The 22,874-nt window shown below is 34.0% G+C and overlaps 1 protein-coding gene and 1 long non-coding RNA gene across 4 annotated transcripts in view; one reads left to right on the top strand and one right to left on the bottom strand.

The window, feature by feature from the left end:
* The window catches only part of BCHE (butyrylcholinesterase), a 54,198-nt gene that overhangs the window by 13,315 nt on the left and 18,009 nt on the right, over nt 1–22,874 (top strand). The gene's annotated exons all lie outside the window — the stretch shown is intronic.
* LOC308558067 overlaps nt 19,234–22,874 on the bottom strand; it is a 206,674-nt gene continuing 203,033 nt past the window's right edge. For both annotated transcript variants that reach the window (XR_013998943.1, XR_013998944.1), the window contains one exon: nt 19,234–21,973. This is a non-coding gene — a long non-coding RNA (uncharacterized lncRNA). The remainder of the gene's footprint in view (nt 21,974–22,874) is intronic.

The raw sequence follows: 22,874 nt of genomic DNA, 5'->3' as shown, positions 1-22,874 counted from the left end.
GATGTCTGAGCACTCCAAGGTTAGACGTCAGGAGAAGGAAAGGAAACCAGCAGAGAGAATGGGTAGTCAAAGAGTTGGAAGGGCAACTAAGAGAACAGAATATCTCCCAGGGCCAAAAGCAGAAAGCATTTCAAGGCAGGAGCTAATATCTTTATCAAATACAGGACAAGTATAATGAAAACTATATGAAACTGTGTAGAAAGATCTGTGGATTTGGAAATGTGAAGGTTATTGGTGGCAAAGACATGTGATATTTTGAAGGAATGGTGGGAACAAAACCCTGAATGGAGATTCCAAAGGGAATGGGAGGAGAGGAATTAGAGTTGCAGTTTGAATCAACTTTTCCAAAGAGCTTTACTCTGAAGTGGAGGGGGAAATCAAACGAAAGGATGTGGGGACAACAGAGGGTGTGAGGGGTTTTGATTGTTTTTGCTTCCATATGGGAGATACTGTAGTATGTTTGTGCGTTGATGGGAATGGTACAATGATTAATGTGGCTAATTTGGTTTTGTGTCATCATTATAATCATCTACCTGATTTTCTTCCATTCTTTATTTTATTTTAAGAAAATAATGTATCTACATACAATGCAAGCCACTTGGTTAGAAATCAGGCAGTCAGTAACGTGGATTTTGTGGGACACAAACTAAAGGATTCAAGAGATGAGAAACAAAGGTGAAATAAAACCACCACCCTAATTTTTTGAACACCAAAAAAAGCTATCATGAAATATTTATTTGATACAGGAGTGGGCAAAGGTAGGTAAATAATAATGATAATAATAATGATATAATAATTAATAAATAAATAATACAAGAATAAATTCTGTTTTGTGTACTGACAACTGTAAACCTAGTTTTGCCCACCTTTTATTTATTCCACATAAAGGGTTGTATTTTATCATGTGGAACCTATTGACTTGTAATGTGCCCTAAATTCTAAAGAATTGGTCTTATTTTTTAAGATGAGAGACAAATCAGAAGGGGCAGTTTTCTGAGAACTAAGGGAGGAAGCAACTTTATAACAGTCCCAGAAGGCAGAGACTAACAGCAAGACAAGCAGGTTGGGAAATAACCTCCAATATGTGAACTAGTAAAAGTAGTAATAAAATATTGACCCTGCCCGGCCAGGCGTGGCTCAGCATTCGAGTGTCGACCTAGGATCCAGGCGATCGGGGTTCGATTCCTGGTCAGGGCACATGCCCGGGTTGCGGGCTCGATCAGTGACTCTTATCATTGATATTTCTCTCTCTCTCTCCCTTTCCTTTCCTCTCTCTGAAATCAATAAAGATATATTTAAAAAATAAAATAAAATAAAATATTGACCCTGCGACCAGGTAATATGCTATGTAGTGTCCTTTAGCATTCAGGGAAATATGCAATGTCAGGAAAATTAAGTTGTTAAAATAAAATGAACATGTTATAATAAAAATAACTGAGCCCTTGAAGAATACTGTTTGCACATAATGATAATACTAATATTATTAAATATGTTATTCAATATAATAATATTCTTATTGTTTAGCCTTGTTATGTGGTCGGGCTACTCTTAAGAGAGTACTGACTGTCCTAGCCAGTGCGACTCGGTTGGTGAACCAGAAGGCGGCTGGTTTGATTCTGGTCAGGGCACATACACAGGTTGTGGGTTCAATCCCAGGTCGGGGTGTTTACTGGAGGCAACTGATCAGCATTTCTTTTTCACATGGATGTTTCCCTCTCTCTCTCTCTCTCTCTCTCTCTCTCTCTCAAATCAATGAAAACATATCCTTGGGTGAAGATTAAAAAGAAAAGAAACTAATGACCAAATGGCCTTTGATTAATCACTTTAAGCCTATTGTGTTGCTTGTGTTAATAATAATATTAATTAAAATGTATTAACTGCTAACATGTGCTAGCTCTGTGTGCAGGACTTCACTTTGATTATGACAGCTCTTTAGGGAAATATGATCATCATCAACAGGTGGTGACAAGGATACTGAGGTTTACAGAGCTTAAGCTGCTCAAAATTCCACAGATATTTATTAGTAGAGCCAGAGATCCAATTTGAACCCTGTGGTCTGATGGAAATCAAGTACATCTTCCCTGTACTTTGTTCCACTTCTATTAGAATTTTTGTGTACCAGTGGAATAGAAAATAATCGAATCCCTTTTGTCCTTAGCTTCCTTATGTTTAGTATGGGACTGCTAATACCTACCTCCTGGGTTGTCATGGAAATTTGAGAAAATATATGTAAAACACATCACATATTTCTACACACATATCAAAGGAGGGTTGCCGGATAAAGTACAGAATACCCAGTTAAATTAAATCAGCTTGACAACATTTTTGTTTTGTTTTATTTGTTTTTTTAGTGTATGCCCCACACATTTGCATGGAGCGTACTTAATTTAAAAAAGTTACTTGCTCAGTTGAAATTCACATTTGACTGGGTGTTCTGTTTTTGTTTTTGTTGTCTTTTTGTTTCTAAATCTGGTCATTCTAACCGCAAGTCACATTTACTACAGAAAACTGAAAATAGCCCCTAGCAGTAGGGTTTAGCAAAACTGAGAAAGGTGTCAGAGGGACATCAGTCAAGGGCCCATGGTTGGTGGGAAGAGCAGAAAAATAAAGAACACCGAACTGAGAGCTGGCTCTTGCAACTGGGTCAGGACAGCAGGGACTGGGGAATGGGGGTCTCAAGGGACACCCTGTATTTCTGATGTCTACAGTTCTCAGGATTGGTTCTAGGGCTAGGAAAGCTCAGCTTGTATGTTTAGGGTTTACATTAAAATGCTAAGTGAGCTGGGGCAAGTAAAGATTAATATCATAAGGACAAAAGTTAATCTAAATATTAATATTCTAATAGAAATAAGGTTTCCTTCTTCCTTAGCCTGAATCTCTAACGCTATGAATATGTGTTTGAGTATATTTTATAGTTTAGTTTTGGGTTTGAGTTTTGTTTTATTTTTTTCTTTAAGAAAAGAAAACCTCTGGAAAATGAACATTGCATAAAATATACTCATTAATTAACCCTGAAATAAAGAATGAATGGAAAATAACATAAGCCAGGAACTATTGGTAGAATTTTCAAACTAATTCTGTTTCTAAAACTAGACTTTGCAATCTCAGGTTTTATTTTTAAATTATTATGAAAATAACAATTTACAATGTTCTATCTACTTATCAGTTTGAGTTATTAGAAAATAAGTTATTTAGACCTTGTTAATATAAGGGGTTTTATTACAAAGCAACCATTGTGGAAGTTATAGAAGCCTAACAATGATAAAAATGTTTAAAATTCAAACATGCACCGGTTTTGATCTTGTCATCTCCATCAACTTTAGGTCCAGATATTCTTCTGTTAGTTAGTTAGTATTATAATAAACTGTGTATAAATTAAGATAGAATTTTAAATCTCTACCCAAATTATTGTATAGAACCCTATTGGTTGTTTATATCTTTTTCTATTTAATTACATTTTCTTTCTACCATTAGTAGTACAATGGAGATCATTTACATATAATGAATAAGTAATATTAAAGTAAGAAAAATTATTGACTTCTAAATATGAAATTGAATTTTATCTTTACAATTGCCCTTTCTTATGTTGAAACTTCTACAGAAAATTTGTTTAAAACATATACATTTATATTTATTGTCATCGAATGACAAAAATAAGACAATTCAGTAATGAGCTGGAAGCCCTTTACTCAGGGAAAATAGTCTCTGGGTTGGGCGAGAACAGTGCCTCGCCAGCGCTGGAGCGCGCTTCCCAAGGGATGTTTGAGCAACAGAGAGTTTTAGAAGCACCTATAGAAGCAGCAATGCAGTGACAGGACATGACTGTTGGGGTTGCATATCTGACCTTATTTAGAGAGATTAAGGAACAACAAAAATAAATAGAGAGCCCAGAATTGGCTTGATGCTTGGGGACTGGCTGACTGGATATTCTGTGTTCTGGTCAAGTGGAGCATTTATGGGAGGAACATGAAAGTTATCTCTGTTTTGGTTTGCTGACATAGCATCTCCAAGCACCATTTTGAGCCTAGAAATTTATTTCAATGTTATGTCTTAACTTTCTGTCTCCTTTTTGGGGGTTAGGAAAGATTTTGGTATAAATAAGTGAATTTAATTGGTGGGCCAATTATGGTTTAAACAGAACATGCTCTCAACTAATTGTGTTTGAGGGTTAATAACCTTCATTTTGTAAAGTAGTATTGACTTTACAAAATATTGGTATACCATATATAAATTCTCCCATTGTAAACCTATCCTTGGATATAAATGTCACCAGGTATCTACTAAAGAAAAATAGGTGATACAAAATCAAAATTGACCTTCAGTCTTTAATAATTTAAGAACTAAAAATTATTCATTCAATAAGAAAGAAACAGAAAAGAGAATAAAACATTATAGTAAGGGGATCAACACAAATATTTGATAATTTAACATCCAAAAGAAGAGTGTAATAAATTAATTCAACATCTAAAAAGTTCTACCTACATATTAATATATCTTTTAAATTTTATTGGTAAATAGTCAAAGTGAGCTTTGAAATAGCCAAAGTGAAGTTTAAAACCATAATCCTAACCCCCCCCCCCCAAAAAAAAATGTGTAGAGAGGACCATCATGGAATGCTGAGGATGAAAGTAAAGATGATTGAGCAGTTAGAGAATTGTGGAAATCCTATGACATTATGAAGGGCATCCTGAACACTTCTAGTACCTTCAAATGAAAGACAACAGTGAACATGGTCTAGAAAAAATATGGCAAAATCATTTCTAATTTCAGCTCTTCTGTGGGGATGGCAACTGCTTATTGAAGGGAGAGATCTAAATCTCTAAAGTTAGATAAATTTGCAATTTGAGTATTCCAATTTTGAGTAACATTGTTTCATTGCTTGTGTTTTTATATTATACTAATTAAAATTTAACAGAGCTGCTGTTTCCATGGTTGATTTAAAAAATAAAAGATTTATTGTATTTATTTTAGTTATCAATATTGTGCTAGAGCAGCTTCATAATTGCTGTGAAATTAATGTCAGTCAATTTAATTTAAAACAAGTAAAATAGAAAGGAAAAGAGGAAACCATCACTTAGTGAATGCTTTCATGTATTAACCTTGAGTCTGATTTTTCTGTTCTAGAAATTTCCCCTCAGTTTTATCCCTGATCTTGCCACAGATTGTCTTATAAGATACAAGCACCACAGCAGTTCTTTATGTAATGGTGTACTAAAGAACAAAGCACATTTTAAGAGATAAAGGGAAGAACAGCTTGCCTCAAATACTGCTAAGGAAACCAAAGTCTAACAAGTTACTACTAATTTTAAATGGAAGAACTCAGTTCTCCAGATGGCCACTGAAGCAGAGCTGACGACACTATGCATCCTTACTCCCAGTGCCAGTTTGTCTAGTGGTGTTCGTTGTCCCTGTATTAAGCCTCAAAGTGGAAAGCTGACCACACAACACACCCAAGGACAAAACAGGAACAAACGTTAGAAAGACAATATGCAAAACCCTCTTAAATGCTTTCTCTATAAACTTGAACCTGCTGCTAAAAAATCACAACTTAGAAAAATATCTGTAGTTCATACTGAGTGTAACTATAGATGATAAGACTAATTCTTACTGTCAGATATCTATTTTTTAAAATTCAGTAAATAAGAATATAACCTACCTAAAAGAGATGATTTGTGTCCCCCAAATCTCAACTTCTGTAATTGGAATGAAAATAAGGTATTTATTTATTTATCTATTTTTAAGTTTTTAATTTATTTGTTTCCATCACCATTTATCCCTCCTATATTCTCTTCCACTTCCACCCACCCAAGATTATATTTAAATCAAGTACTACAATGTCTATCACCTAGCAATCATAATTAAGAATGATAATTTTAACATTACTAGGAATCATAAACATAAAAAAAATTCTGCTGACCTCTATGAAAGACCAAAGAAATAGTGGCATTTTCAATAAGTTCAGATAATAATGTTTAGTTTGATAACAATATATTTTTTAAATTTGACAGTTAAGGAAATTTAAATAAGGGTCATGCTCTACTAGATATGCTTAAAGTCAGCTTTTACTATTATAAATTTGATAGTCTTAAAAACCATGCTACCTCTCTTGGAGAACTGTATATAGTATCATATTAAGTACTTTACCTTGGAAGGTACTGTAAAATGAAAGTATCCTACTCTGGGAATATAAAAATTGCTCCGATAAACTTATTCTAAATATGAGCAATGGATCTAAATATTTACACACCTGAGATTATACAGATACATATGTAATGGGAAGTAACATATTTTAAAGCATCATGAATGTCAAAAAAATCTTCAAAATTTACTCATTCATCCTAAATTTTTATTATATAAAATTTTTTTAAAAGTGTTTTTTCAGTATTTGAGTTGTATTTACTATGCCACAAAAGAGACCCACAAACATTCAAATTTGGCAACAGTGTGATATTGATATAAAAGTTGAATATTTTATACATTTTAAAAATTAAAACCACATGAAAATTAGACTTTGCTATTTTTTTGTATGTGGACTTCAATATTTTCACTCATATTGGCTTTATGTTACCCATTCAAACCACCAAATAGTCCACAGAAAATAAAGGCAAAACATTTTTACACTATAGAAAAATAAAAGTTTATAATGGTTTTGTCTTCCACAAGCTAAATACTAAATAATATTATGAACACTCATTTACCATAAAAGGAAATAATTTTATAATAATTTAAAAAATACATATAGATTAACTTTTTAAATATAAAAGGTAAAAATAGTCTTTGGCTTTCCTAGTGTTGAAAATTAATATATAAAATCAAAAGAAGTACATAAGTCTATCACTCCATAGTTGATGATAGTTTTCTTTTTTCTTACACTTAACTTTCTTAACTTAAATATAAGGTTATGTTCAGCATTTTTATAGCACCTGCCTCTGTTTTATTTATATGAATGGCATTTTAGAAATATAAGCATAGGAATCTAAATGCTATTCAAAATCGGCCTTCTTAAGGTATAGCAAAATAAAGTGACCACAATATGACCATAACCTTTAAAATTAAATATTTATTTATTAGGTTTATAAAAGAAGACCAAATTGGTATTTAATTAAAATAAAATATATTTCTTAAAGAGAATCTAATCACAATGGATTATGTAGCATTTGTTCATAAAATATCCCTGGAGTATTATAAATTAAACATAAAAGTTACTAAAAGGAATATGCAAATTTTTATTGTTTTTAATGATGTTTGTAACTGGTATACAAAGAATAAGTATGTACTTGGCAAGTCCAAAAAAATTCCTTGAAGTCATTTTTTCATCAGCATATATGAATTCATAAACAGCATCTGACATTCCATCACTCCTTTTTCAATAGCTGGTGCGAGAATACTGAACATTATTTAAAACAGGCAGGACTATATCAGGTAGTCAGTTTTTCTTAATGAAATTTACCTCAACAGAATCTTAACCTTAGAAATTCCACAGTGAGTAAAATACCTTTTACTTTAAAAATTCTAATAATAAAATTTTTCCTGCCCTGGCCGGTGTGGCTCAGTTGGTTGAGTATCGTCCTGTGTACAGAAAGATTACCGGTTCGATTCCCAGCCAGGGCACATGCCCAGGTTGTGGGCTAGATCCCCAGGTAGGGGGCGTGCAGGAAGCAGCCAATTAATGTTTTTCTCTCACCCTCTCCCTTCTTCTCTCTCTAAAAATCAATAAAAATACTTTATTTCTCCTCAATTTTATCTCAGTCATTTTTAAATTAGTATCTCAGCGTACTGTGCAGTGATAATTTTTTAAAAAAACAACTATAAATATTTTCAAGTGTATTGAATATGATTGTTTTCAGATAGGGAAAACTTCAACTATATTTCCTAAGGAAACTTACTGAACAAACAAGCTCCTAGAAAATATTCCTTTACTTTAAAATGGTCTTTATTACAAGAGATTGCAGCAAAAAAAGAAACAAAAAAGAATATTACATGATGTCAGAAAGGTAAACAAATAAATATTATAATTCAACTATAATTTATCTAAATCTGAAGAATTCTTTTTCTAAACTTATAAAAATATATCAAATGCTGGAATATTGAATAAGCTAAAGTGAGGAACCTAACAAAACTTTTTGTTGCTGTTGTTCTGTAATATTTATCTCAAAAATAAGAAAAAAATGAAAGTTATGTACTATTTGAGTTTTCATTGCCATTTTATCAACCAAAGGGGAAAAAATCATGATTAAGGAAAATATGATGTATCATTGTTGTTTTAAAGTAAAAGTTTGATAATATCTATTTAACTTATCCTGCCAAAAACATAGCATCATTATTTATAGTTGTTTCTAAAGTTACAGTGTTCTAGTCAAGCTATTTTCTCTCTAATTTAACAACTGGGTTTTTCATAATCAATATATGGAAAGAACCCAATTTGGTCATTAGAACAATCATAGCAATATTTCATCATTTTGAATATTATTCAGGCAGATTAAAATAAGCTACATAATTTCTATGATAAAGATGAGATTGTATCATTATTTGGGCATCTTGTTCTAGCCCCTTTTTGGTTTATCCAATATTATGAACATAAATGATCATTATAGAAATCAAGTATATATCTATATATTTAAATATATCTTTATTGATTTCAGAGAGAGGAAAGGAGAGGGAGAGAGATAGAAACATCAATGATGAGAGAGTCGTTGATCGAGCCCGCAACTGGGCATGTGCCCTGACCGGGAATCGAACCCCGATCGCCTGGATCCTAGTTCGATGCTCAACTGCTGAGCCACCCCCGGCCAGGCAGAAATCAAATATTTTAAATTTTACTCCACACCTCCATAATATTTTATAATTTTATTCATTGAACAAATACTCATTGAAAACCAATTATGTATCAGGCACTGTGCTAAGTGTTCTGAGTCAGTAAAAATATCGTGTAGAATAAAGCACAGACCTATCATCAAGGTGGAGACCACTTAATGCTGGAAGGGAGAAAGAAATACGCAATTTACCATTCAGAGGGATAAGGAGTGTAACATGGCTAACTTCTGTGGAATAAAATACAGAAGAACAGCAATGCAGTCCTAAAGTCTTATGGAAATGTTTCTCAAAGAATCGGAGTCCTTTGGTAAGAGGAGATAATGTTTGCAAAGATCCAGATGTGACAGAGAGAGCAAGAGAAAGTAAGAAGACAGGTGTGGGGAGACATGAATATGGAGAGGTATGCAGAAACCAGGTCATAAATTTTGTAACTCTGCTATTTGGGGGTTATATTTCCATGTGGAAACATTTTGTTTTGTTTCTTTTCTTGTTTAAATCAGCAGACAATGCTATCAAATTTGAATTTTAGCAAGATCATCCTGTCTGCTGAGGAGAGGATGGCTTAGAGATGAGCAATAAAAGTGACTGGAAGAATGATTTGGAGGTTTGTTGCAATGGTCCAGGGCAGCAATAGCAGTGACCTAGATTAGCAAGGTTATGTTGGGAATTAAAAGACCAAGCTGACAATGGGCTTGAGAGGTTCAGTGGACATAAGTCACAGTGTTAAGTGATTCATTAGACATGGAGAGTGCGTGAGAAGAAAGGGAAATTATTGAATGTTATCCAGTTTTCTGACTTGACTAGCCAGAGCCTCTTACTGAGTTAGGCGGTTGTGGAGGACAGGGTACAACTGACAAGTTCAGTCCCTCATACATTGAGTTAGTGCCTCTGAGACATCTATGGGGATAGGTTGAGAAGGTACTTGGATAGAAATGGTAATTTAATCAATCAGATTGGGTATGATCACTAAGATATTTTATGTAGAATGAGAAGACTCGCAGTCCTAGGATAACTATCAACACCCAGTGTTAGGGATGAAGAAAGAAAAAAAGGTGCCTAAAATTCAGAGTAAGAAGGAATGGCTAGAAAATTAGAAAGGAAAAAAAAAAAAGAAAACAAGTTTGTGATGTTTCTGAAGGCAGCAAAAGTAAGTTTGTCAAAAAGAAAGGTAAAACACTGACAGAGCACTAAAAACATGCCCTTTATATTTAACCATTTAGGTCATTGTTGTCATCCATCTGTGCTGTATCTTAGATCTCCAAAATTATATGAAGAGAGATACATTTCTCTCCATCTGCCTATATACATATGAGTGTGCATGCATCAAGATATTCAAAATATGTCACAAAACATCTTAGGCCACTAAGAAACATAACCATGTGCTTAAAATTTTGCTTGGAAATATATTTGTGTTCTTTTAATAACCTATACAGAAATAAACACGAATCAGTTTCACCTTTCCAAACTTCCATACCCTTCAACTGTTCCTTCTGGGATTCCCAGTCTAACAAACTTCACTGCAGTGTTTCAACTTCTGGACATTTCCTTCACACTTGGGCTTTAACTGATGTCGGGTTGATTCTGAAGACTCTTTTTCACCTTCAGTCCATTTAAGGAATACTGTTTTTATTTCACCGTGCGTGTACCACAGAGTTGTATATACATATATGTCTACCTGAGTTCTTATTACCATTTTTAACATTATTCCTCCCTTCTCAGAATAAGTCAATTCACTGAAGCAGATTCTATCAGATGATATCAGACTATGCTATTCCACTTCCCTATCTTTCTGCAGTCATCTTAAATCCAAGTGAATCCTACTAATTCGCTGGAGATTTTTAGCATCTAGCTTACTTTCCTTCTCTCTATCATAAATCATGCAATCATTTTAAATTATTTCAGTCATACCAATAATCCATCCAATGATTTAACTCTTTTTATTCAATCTTTCCCACCTGCAGGAATTACAGCCCTATTTATGTCTAAGTGTATAATTGCAATCAAACAGTTTAATATGCCTGTAAATACACACGCACATACACACAGTGCTAATAAATTGAAGACCTCAAACTCAAGAAGATCTTTAATGTTGCCTAGTATTAAATGTCCCTACTTAATTCATTTCCCAATTTTTTCTACAGAATATTTATATTTTGTCTCTCCTCAAAGCTTAAAAATTCCTCCTCCAGTCATAAACTTACATTTTCAGTATAAGCTTTCATTTTCAGTATAAACTTTGATTTATACTGAAAAAAATACACCCAGACTCGATCAGCTCACCATATCCACCAACCTATCAAAATCATGCCTAAGTACTCTACCTTCCTCCTTCTGTAAAATGTATTCAGTCTCCCATCTCTACTCTGCATGGGATTCTGTGGAGCCCATTCACTCATGACTATGCAAGAATTTAGCTTTTAAATTTTTTCGTCTCTTCTTCATCATCATTTTTTCTTCTCTATCATTCCCATTATTTTACTAATATACAATATCTCTAATCTTGAAAAAAAAAGACCTCACATTGTTCAATGTAGTTGCTTCCTCATTTTCCTACTGTCTTTGACAGCAAAACTCTCTAAATGAGCTGTCTCTACCAGTTGCCTACTTTTCTCCTCTCATTCAATATTTAAGCTGTTCCACTGTCTCATTCACCTCATGGTGACTGCCCTCCTAATTGTCAACTGTGACTTCCACTTCCCCAAGTCCTGCTGTCGTTTCTCAATCACCTTACTCAACCTGTGTTTAAACTCCACGCATTTCCTCCTCCTTGAAGCATCTTCTTTTGTTGGGTTCTGGGAACCCAGCAATCACCAGGTAATGTCTAATCTTTTTGAACCTGATATTTTAATCTTTTTTGGTGTTTCTCCTCTTTTTCTCAGCTCTGAATGTTGTAGTGCTCCAAAAGTCAGTCTTTGGACATGTTCTCTTTTTCATACATTATTCATTTCATAAGTGATCCCATCCAGTTTCATGCCTTTAACGGCCATCTACATACTGATGGCTTCCAAAGTTATATCTGCAGCCCAGACCTCTCCCTGAACTCCTGGATCTTATGCGCATACTCACTTAGATATTTAGTAAGCATCACAAACTTTAAGTATGTGTAATTTTTCTTTAATATTCTCCCCCCATGCTTCCCTATCTCAGTTAAAAATCACTTCATTCTTCCAGTTGCTTATGCCAAAATCCTCAAGGATCAACAATGCTGCCTCCCTTTTTATCATTTACCACATTCTGTCTGTCAGTAAATAATGTTAACTTGACCTTTAAAAACATAACCAAGCCAGAGCTCACTTCAAGAGTACTCATTGCTTATAAGTTATTAATATATCCGTTACATATCTTTTCATCTAACACAGTTGTAAATATAGTCTGGGCATTAAGTGATATTAAGAAATAATTGTTAAATTTATTAGGTTTGACAGTATTGTTTTGGCTAAGTAGAAATATGTCCTTTTTAGGTGGAGAGAGATACATACTGAATTTCCTAGGTAAAGAACATAATGTCTGTACAATAGCTTAAGACAAACAAATAAACAGATTGAGTTAGAAAATATCCAGAATTTAAGCACTCTTTACCATTTGTACTGCTACTATTTAGGTTTAAACCACCATCGTCTCCCACCTGAATTTTTTCATTAGCCTTCATCTCAGTTCCACACCAGCTACACAGCTTCCCTTGCTGTTTCTTGAACTTACCAGCACACTTCCGTATTAGGTATACTCAGAGCTTTTGCACCGAGTCTCCCTCTCTGGTCTCTTTGCCTCCTTCTCCAGATATTTGCATGAATATATCTTTCATTTTCTTCAGGTCACTCAAAAGTCACCTTCTCATTGGATCCTCTCTTCATTACCTTAGCACATTATCAATACTCTATACACTTAACCTTTTCTTTTTCTGCTTATTTTTGCCCTCTTTGCACATACTATTTAGCTGATTAATGTTAATCATCATCTCTCTCCCACCAAAAAAACCATCAGAGGGTTTTATATATTTTATTTAGAACTGTATACCTGGAATATTGTTGGGCGGCACATAATAAATAATCAATGAGTAATTATTCGATAAGTGAATAAATAATTGAATTATCCTTCTCATCTTACCTCTAAAGCTCTCCAGATCTTAGTTCTTAGATCTCTTTCCTGTTATTTCCCTATAATTTTCTCTAGGTAATCTCATCTATATCTATGATATTATACTCCTTATATATGCTCATGGATTTTGTTTATATATCTGAATGTCTCCTACCTTTGCAAGATGCTCAAAACCCCAAACTTTTCTATATTTAAATCCTTACTTTCTCTATTCCACATTAGCAAATTCTTTCAGCTCAACCCTTAGATCTAAAACTTACTTAGATTGGACTATTTTCAGATTCAAGCCTATTTTATGTCACCAATGTATCCGTTTTGATTTACTGCAATAGCCAGTCTCCATGATCCCACCACTGTGTCTCTATAGCTTATTCTCCTCACTGTGGTTGGAGTTATCTTTTCAAGATGTAAGTCAGATCTTATCACTGCCTAGATAATAGCTCTCTAGTGACTTCATATTTTATCTAGAATAAAATCCAGATTTTACATCATTGTCTAAGAGGACCTATAAGTCATGTTCTTTGCTACATCTGTTAAGATTCTCTCCCTTTTTGCTATACTCCAGCTATCCTGGTCTCCTTGAGACCACTTATTAAAAATATATGGATAAACAGGCTCTGAGAAGTTCAATACCTTTGTGCAAGCTCAACCAATTTTTAGTAGTAGAGTCTGGTAGCAAAGCCTGATTCCAAACCATGTGTTTTGCAGCCCCTTCGGGTGTAATGTGATATTGGGAGCAGGTTGAGGACATTAATTAAATCAGAACACAGAAAGTGTGTGCTTTTGTGGAGGTTAAGTGTGGTGTTGTGGTCCCGTAGAGTTGATGGAAGGCAGATAAATAGAGGTGTATACACAGTGGTTGGGATTTCACAGCCAAAGCCCAGCAAGCTGTTGTTGATGAAAGAAATGTGGAGACATGTGAATCCACCATGGGTAAGAATAATTAAAACTGAGAATGGATAAGTTTGTCAAGAGAGAGGATAGAGGAGAGAGGATGAGTTAAGGTGAGGCCTTAGTAAAACCAGAATCTAAATGACAGCTTGATTTGTCTTTATTTATTGCAAATATTTGAATAACAAGGTCTTACTTGCTTCCGGTCACAATGACAGGAATTTTAAAGGTAGGACATAGGACAGGTATCTTTATCAAAAATCTCTAGGGAGGCATGTGTAATTTTACAAAGTTTCCCAAATAACTTGCTCTGACCCCTAATTAGATGTGTCTCCTTATCAACACCATTTCCTTGTCTTTATTTTCCTTCCTGTTGAGAAGCACTGATGTATAATGTAGGAAGCAGAAATGCACCTAAAATATGTTTTCAAACTACACAGACAAAAGAGCAGGTTAGCAATAGAAGAGAAGATAATGGTATAGTAAAGAGACACAACATAACAATAAATACATATTAAAAGCCGTCTCATGGATAATATTCTCATCACTATACAGATAATATAAGCTACTGGTAGATGCATGTCTGACGGAATGTGCTTTTAAGAAAGAGTTGGGATGAAGATTATTTAAATTACAGTTTTAAAAGATGAAATGCAATTTCATTTTAACTACTTCTTAATCCTAAAAGTATTGAAATAAATCACATTAAAACCCGAAAATCTAAGCACACACTTACATGTGGATATCTCGGTTTTTCTTTCATCTCCACAAAAGCAAGTCTTTTCTTGTTAAACTTCCAACAAGCCATTCTGGATTAGAAAGAGCTTGGCCAGTAGAAGAAGATAATAAAACCTACCTCACAGCTTTATCGGGAAAACATACCCAGTGATATGTATCCTGCTGTGGAAAGCCTACAAGCAGCAGCCGGGATGGACTGTTCATTACAATCTTCACTATTGCCCTGTCGCCCTCCTCATATTCATAGCTTCCATTTATTAAATATTTCAGTGAGATCCATCATGGCTCTAAAATTTCCGCATAGATATTTTATATATACTTTATAGTCACTCTATGTAAAATGCATTAATATCCCTATTTTACAAATAAACTGAAGATTGGTGATTTTAGACAAAATGCCCAAGGTCATGTAACCAATCATATTTTTAATAAATATTTCTCCTACCTCATTTCTTGATATTAAAATTATTTTTAAATGATGGTAACTGAAGTTATGCTTTAGAGCTCGTAGTGTCAGAAAAATATCTTTAAACTATAAAATGAATATGTTTTTGGAATACTGCTTATCTTTATAAAACTACCGTTCTCTATATAGAAAATAAACTTTATTTCATTCTCAGGTGGAGAACATATTCAGATTTGTAATTTTAAAAATGTATTTATTAATTTTACACATATTCCATAATTATATTTCAAATTTCATAATTATATATTTATATAACATTTTGAAAATATATCTGATCATAACGAGATAACTACTTATGTAGTTCTAATCATAAAACAGCATAAAATTTAATGGAAACAGTACTTTCAATTCTTTAGCATTACCTTAGATATTTTTGCATACAGTCCATAAAATAGCTTCCAGGGAACACTTCCTTTAAATTCACACGTTATTAAATCATACTTCCCAGGAGTGAATAATTATCTTTGTAGTTTTTATTATGGCGTGCCTTGGACATAAGAAGTAAAATTCTGTGACTGACTTGGCTGCAATCAGTAGGTCATTCGGAAGTTACATGCATCATTGTCACTGAAGTAGAGTCTGGAAGAAATTGCCTGAGCTGTATTTAGAATCTATGAGAACTGCAAAGTCCGCTCTGTTCCTCCTTCTCACATTTCTCTTTCTAGGTAAGCGCCAGAAAGCTGTAGCCAAGGCGCAGTGCAGGAAGTGAGGTTTGCTTTCATTGCTCTTCTTCAGTTCCTCTCATAGCAATTTTCTATGACTCAACAGCCAGTTATGAATTATCACGTGTTCTTTACAGATATTTGGTTATACCTCTTGTCTTTCTTCATAGACAATATTACCATCTGAACTTTAAATATTTATTACACTGTTTATTTGTTCTATCTCCACAGATTAAATTGATGGGTCTCTGAGATCAGGGACATAATTCTGTTCACTGCCATATCTATTACCCATGGAGGAGTTTCTGGTACACACTAGGCAATAAAATTCAATGACTGAATAATAAACAGCTTCCTGGAAAAAATTGTGTTCAATATTTTATTATGGATTCAAAAAAATTCAGCATAACATTAGCTAAGATGTGATTGATACCTCTCCAGATCCTGGAATAACTGCATTGTCTCACACATGAAGAAGTTATCTTTATTTTTATTTTCTTTAAATTGAATTTATTGGAGTCAAGTTGGTTAACTAAATTATATAAGTTTCAGGTGTACAATTCTACAACACATCATCTATATATTGTATTGTCTGTTCACCACCCCGAGTCAAGCCTCCTTCCATCACCATGTATCCCCCCTTTACCCTCTTCTACTATATGCTAATAAAATATGATTCTTCAATGAGTAATTTAAGACTTAAATGGAACATCATAAAAGTTTTCAGTATGAAAAATATGGGATAATTTTCAATTTAATAATTATTGGTCAAATAATATAATAGAAGAATTATTGAAAAACAACGTGGTATTTTGCATGGTAGGTAGCAAACATATTTACTGTTATCTCTCTAATGTTAGTATAGATTTAATATCACTAGGGTCAGAGGTTCTCATCAATTAGTTAAACTATATAAAGTTAATCATTAAAATGAAATAAGATTTTTTTTCTGTGATAACCATAAAAACACAATAAGCTTGAGTGCTCACTTTGGCAAATTTACTAAACATGATTTGGGACTTTGTTCTATATTGCAAATAAAACTTACTTAAAATATTTGTGTGCTAACAAGTTCCTCCAAAAATAGTGTCATTGTTATCTATGCACTTTAATATGGCTCATTTTTTTCTTTCACCTTATTTTCCCTAGAAGCAGTGTCTTGTAAATATAAAAATAAAATCAAATATCCATAGATATTTTAAAAATTTTAATTCATACTATATTCTTCGTATTGCCTAAATATTTTCTTTGCACATTGGAGATCTTTACATTTATATATTCATAAATGAAATTACACTGTGTTCAAATACAATCAGTGTAACAGTCTCCTTTCTTCAGCAAGCCCCCCAATGGGTAAAACGTTTACCAAGCAGCTTTTTTTGAGCACTGACTCTGCTAGTAAAAACAGGCATGTTCTCTGCTCTCATGGAGTTTTCCAGTCTAACGAAGGTGATTAGTCAATTATAGGGACCTCCAGTGAATAGTGATATAAAGGAAATAACTTTGAATTCAAGAAGAGTTATCTGATAAGCTCAAACTACCCATTGAAAAAAGAAGTTGCAGTAATTTAAGGTTTTTGTAAAATTCTCTTAGAGCATTTGATTTTCCAAGTCCCTTAGAATGTTCAAGTGTTCCCTTAAAATTAAGCTATTTTAAGACTCTTGTATGCTATTACAAAACCAAGTTTTCAGGACTTTTTCTTGGCATTTCCTAGGCTTATTCCTGAAACTGTGGGCTTGATGCCATAAATTTTATGGCACAGACTAGAGCAAACCAACATGAATAAGAACAAAACTGACAGAATTTGGAGGACTCAAAAAAAGAAACTAATTTGTTTCAAGTTTGGGATTATTTCCCTGTCCATAGCTAATGCTCTCTGCCCCCTTATTAACATAAATGCTCTGGTGTCATTATGCAGAAGTGCATTTGAACTTTCTACAGACCTTTGGGCTACAGTCCTTCTGGGATTCATGTGATTGCATCCCGATGATAATAGTTGCTCTACAAACACTAGGAAACAAAATTAAGTACAATAAAAATAACAGTAGTAATTCTGCTGTCACTAGAAAACAAAAGTTGGTACAAATATAATAATTTTCACATTTAGAAATTAGGCAAGATACCTGGATGCACTTACTAAGCTAGTAAAAGAAGAAAAGATGGAAGGAAAGAAAGGAGGCAAGGAGAGAGTATATAAAAGGAATTGTACACACACACATATAGGAAGGAAGACAGGAAAGGGAAGGAAGACAGGAAGGAAGGGAGGAAGGGAGGAAGGGAGGGGAGGGGAGGGGAGGGGAGGGGAGGGGAGGGGAGGGGAGGGGAGGGGAGGGAAGAAAGGAAGGTTTCTGCTTCTCTCTGGATCAATCTAGTATTCAGTCCAGTTCATCATTTTCTGGAGAGCTGGAGAAGGCTAAGCGTTACCTAGTATTCCTCTTTAACTCTCCAGCTAATCAAGCAAACTCTTCTGCCCCCAAAATTAAGAGGAAATAAGAAAGAATAATCTTCCAGACCATGAAAGTTTTGTTCATTCATCATACCAACAGTACTATAAAGATCTTTGAAATCTTTTGTCTGTCAACCTTTTGCCCTTTCAACTGATGAACACCTGAAGTTGTACAATTCAACCTAGGTGCCAAATATGTGCGCTGGGAATCGATTTGTTTGCATGCTTCTGTCTAACTATTTTAGTGAATGAAGTATTTAGGAGAGTGGGTTAAGTACAAAAACCTCTTTTAAATACTAATTCAGATATAAATGTTCTAATAAAACATAGAAAATGTGTTTTAAAGTGGACATAAATTTACAGAAAAAACTACATATCTCAGAAAAGGTGAAAGTGTGTTGGAAGATTTAGATTTGGGTGAAAAGGAAAATCATGTCTGTGTGTTAGTAATTTTTTTACTCCTTATTTCCCCCTTACGTATGATTGAATTTAACAGCACTGACTGATAACCTCTGCCAGGCTCTTTGTTCAATAAAATTTTTTTAAAAAATGATTAGACAAAGTTCCTGACACCAGGGAGAACTTAAGTATGTTTACCTATATGCTGTATTTAGCTTTATTCTTTTAAGTCATTCTTTAGACTGGATATTTCTTCCTAACTTACCAGGCATCCACTTCCATAGCACATGTCTAGCTGTATTGTAATTGGACTTCGCTTATTGCTAGTGCTGATATCTCATCCCATATTCTGTAGGCCTCTAGTTACTGCTGTTGCTAATTATTCTTAAAGTTGAAAGATGATGTACAGCTAAGTATATCTCATCTTTCTAACGGTATTTTTTAAACTAAAATGTAATTACTTTTTTTTATTAGAGTTGAGTGAAAAGAAATATCCCACTCTTTTTGTTTTCCTTCCCTAGGAGTTTTAGCCCATGGATGTATTTTGCCTTTTGAGCAAATTTAATAATAGGATCATATGGTTTATATATTTCCTTTGGGATTCTGGCCTCCCCTCCCCTCCCCTCCCCTCCCCTCCCCTCCCCTCCCCTCCCCTCCCCTCCCCTCCCCTCCCCTCCCCTCCCTTCCCCTCCCCTCCCCTCCCCTCCCCTCCCCTTCCCCTCCTCTTTCATAAAGATCTATATTCCTATTTCTCTGTGAAGAAGCTGAGAATGTATTGCAATCCATTAGTCATGAATGATAAAATAATAAAAATTTCATTACCAACTTGACCATGGGCTCTATTTCTACAGTATATTTAGATTCAAGTAATCATTGTTAGAGAATTTCTGAATTATTGCAAACTTCCTCAGTGTAGTAATACAGTCCTGCCCCTTAGGTACCCGGATTTCTGTCTAGAAAAACAAACCTGTTAAAGTTAGGAGGAAACTTAACAAACTAATGAATCTAGGGAATTGTTCTTCAATAATTACTTCCCTCATTTCTATAATTTGCAATGGAAATGTCAGGAGACGGGAGGAAGCAAGTAACAAAAATGAACTAGATTTAGATAGTTGCATTAAATATATCCTAAATTGAAAGTAATCCACTTATAAAGAATTCTCTATGCACAATTACATTATTATACACTCCACATTGCTCTAGTAACTGATATTTTTGCCTTTATTACATCCAGAGGGAAAACAGTACAGTCAAGAAACCTTCCTAACAAACTGCAGTGAGCCTAGATGGAGGACACAAGTGAACCTTGAAAAGGGCCGAGTTTCAATCTGTGAATAGGATTAGAAGAAACTCATGCATATGATTATTCCTCATTTGACATAGGGCTTTGAAGTCAAACATAGTATTATATCTTTAGGCACTTGAAGAATCAATGTGAGTTTTCAAGTTTTTAATCTTAGAAGAGTAATGTTTTGAAGACATTTTTCCATCTTAACATATGAGAATAAAGTGAATTTCTCTCTTCTAATACTATGGAAATTAGTATTTTATAACTGATACTGAGCTAATACAAAATATATCCAAAGTTCTGAAGGGTATTCACTTAGCTCTCATTTCAACAAGCATTTTTGAACTTCCTTTTTAGGCTTATGATAGATGCTGAGCATGCAGAATGCTCAAAATATAGTTGTTAATTATATAATTTGACACTCTTTATAGTGAGTTGCAATAGCTTGTTATAACCTAAATTAAATTTTTATGTAAATGATATTTGTTAAATTGTTTTTGGTATCTTTAATATTCAAGTTGCAGAATACATACACATATACACACATACATGTATATACACACCTATGTAATATACAACACTCAGATAAACAGAAATGAGCATGCTTGTGTGTGTATGTGGATATGTATGCAAAGAAAAATTACTTAAATTATCTTATTTCTCTTTAAAAATCCACCGTAGAAGCCTGTAAAAAAACATGAAGTTCTGTATAAGAAGTTTTATAAAACTAATCAATCAACCTAGGATTAGCCTTGTAGATTAAAATGGAGCCAGTATGATTGAAATATTGGAAAAGCATTAACAAATTAATACTAAGTTGTTTTAATAGAATCCTATGGGTATTAAACTAATTTTGGTTGGTCATATAATTAAGAATAAATGTTATTATTAATAATTTAATTTAAGAATGCTCTCTTTGGGTCAGTTTTAAAGATTGCACAGATTTTAGGACACTTAAACAAAATCAGTAACTGAACTGGGTCAAGTACATAAATGTATTGCAGTCACAAAAATTTCCCCTGGAAGGAATCAGAAACTACTGTTTGATGTCTGTATTTACTCCAAGGAGTTTTCTGTATGCAAATGAAGCAGAGAATATGATCTTGGGAAAAATAGGAACTTATTTATCTTTAGCTATTTATTGGTGTCACTTTCACGTGTGTGTCCATATTTTCTAAAACAGATTATGTTATGAATTCACATTCATCATCTTATACTTAAAGAGTAATTTTTACTATATGAAAACTGCTTTGTTTATTCTTTATTTAAAGGTGACAAAATAATAGAAATAACTTGTGAAATTTTTAACTTGCTGCTATTACTATTAATCCTGAAACTAACTCAATGTCTCCTTTTTATTTTCTCTTTGCTCATTTTTGCTCTATTTGTCCTAATGTTTTCTAAGGGTACTAAATCTGCACATCTCACTCTTTTATAAGTGAATCCTTTAGGCATGTGTTATATGCCATGTTATCAATTAGTTTCATTTCAATTTTAAACTATCATGGTAAAAAAGAGTTTCCATGTAAGGCACATGTTAAAACTGTCCCATCATGTCTTATGGTCATAGTAAAAACTTATTTGAAGCAAAATTTTACATTATTTGACTCAGAATACTGACTTTCTTGAAATTGGGTAAATGATTATCTGTGAAATATGATTTTCTATGTGGTGGTAGTTTTTAAATGTGAACATTTACTGTAAAGGAAAATAAGATTACCTGAACTACCAGTTGTGATGTTTCTTACTTATTTTAGTCATATTTCTTGCCTAAAATACTATAAGTCAGGCACAGTTCCAGGTTGTAACCAAAGCAATCAAATCATGGTTTCCATGGAGCTTAATCTCAGTCTTAGTCCATTCAAGCTGCTATCATACCACAGACCAGGTAGCTTATAAACAACAGAAATTCATTGCTCACAGTTCTAGAAGCTGAAAGTCCAAGATTAGGACACCAGCATGTCCTAATCACCTTCTGGTAAGAGCCTTCTTGATTCATAGCTGGTTTCTTCTCACTGTGTCCTCATATGGTAGAAGGGGTAAGGGATCCCTCTGGAGCCTCCTTTATGAAGCACCCGTCCAATGTGTAAGGGCTCTGCCCTCAGGACTTACACACCTCCCAAATGTTTCAGCTTCAAATACAGGAGGACTTAAGCATTCAGACCACAGCATCTCTAATAGAAGAAAAAAAGCACAGTTAAAAATATATATATTTTTAATCCTCACCCCAGGATATTTTTTCCATTGCTTTTCAGAGAGAGTGGAAGGGGGAGAGAGAGAGAGAAACATCGATGTGAGACAGATAAACAGCGATGTGAGACAGATACATCTCTTGGCTGCCTCCTGTACCTTGACCGGGGCTGGGGATGAAGCCTGAAACCGAGGCACATGTCCTTGGCCAGAATCGAACCCAGGACCCTTCAGTGCATGGCCGACACTCTATCCACTGAGTCAAACCAGCTAGGGCAAAATAAATTTTAATATGAGGACAGAGACGGGGTATGTTAATTGAGACATCAAGAAGGCTTGTTTGAAAATATGGTAGAAAAAGTATAGGACAAGGAGCTACAATCTGGAAGGGGACAGGTGTTATATATCCTATGAAATAATTTATTGCATTTTATATATTTTTAAATGTCATTTCTGTATTAAAATTTGTAAATTTATCACATTTTACTGCTCCTGGGGGAACATTGCATTAAAGAGCTTGTGAATCTATTTAGAATGCATAGATTCCCTCAGTGAAATAAAGATTAACCCTCACTAAATTCTAGTTGGTTACTTGCTGCCTCTATTTGAATCTCAAATTAACACATAAAGAGATGAATTCTTGAAATTTTCCTCCAAACATGCTCTTCTTGCAGCATTTTTTATCTCATTCATGACAATTCCATTCATCCTTCCAATTTTTCAGGCCAGAATCCTCAGCATCACTCTTGACTGTTCTCTTTCTCTCCATATCTAATCTATTGGCCAGTTAATTGCAAGGGCTGTACCTTCAAAATATTTCAAGATCTGACCATTTCTCTCAATTTCTACTAATACCTCCCTAGTTCAAGCAACCATCATCTCTAA

Source organism: Miniopterus schreibersii, assembly GCF_964146895.1.
Source record: "Miniopterus schreibersii genome assembly, chromosome: 5".
NCBI classification, from domain to species: domain Eukaryota; kingdom Metazoa; phylum Chordata; class Mammalia; order Chiroptera; family Miniopteridae; genus Miniopterus; species Miniopterus schreibersii.
The sequence above is the reverse complement of the archived record's forward strand: the minus strand, read 5'-3'. Positions and strand labels throughout refer to the sequence as shown.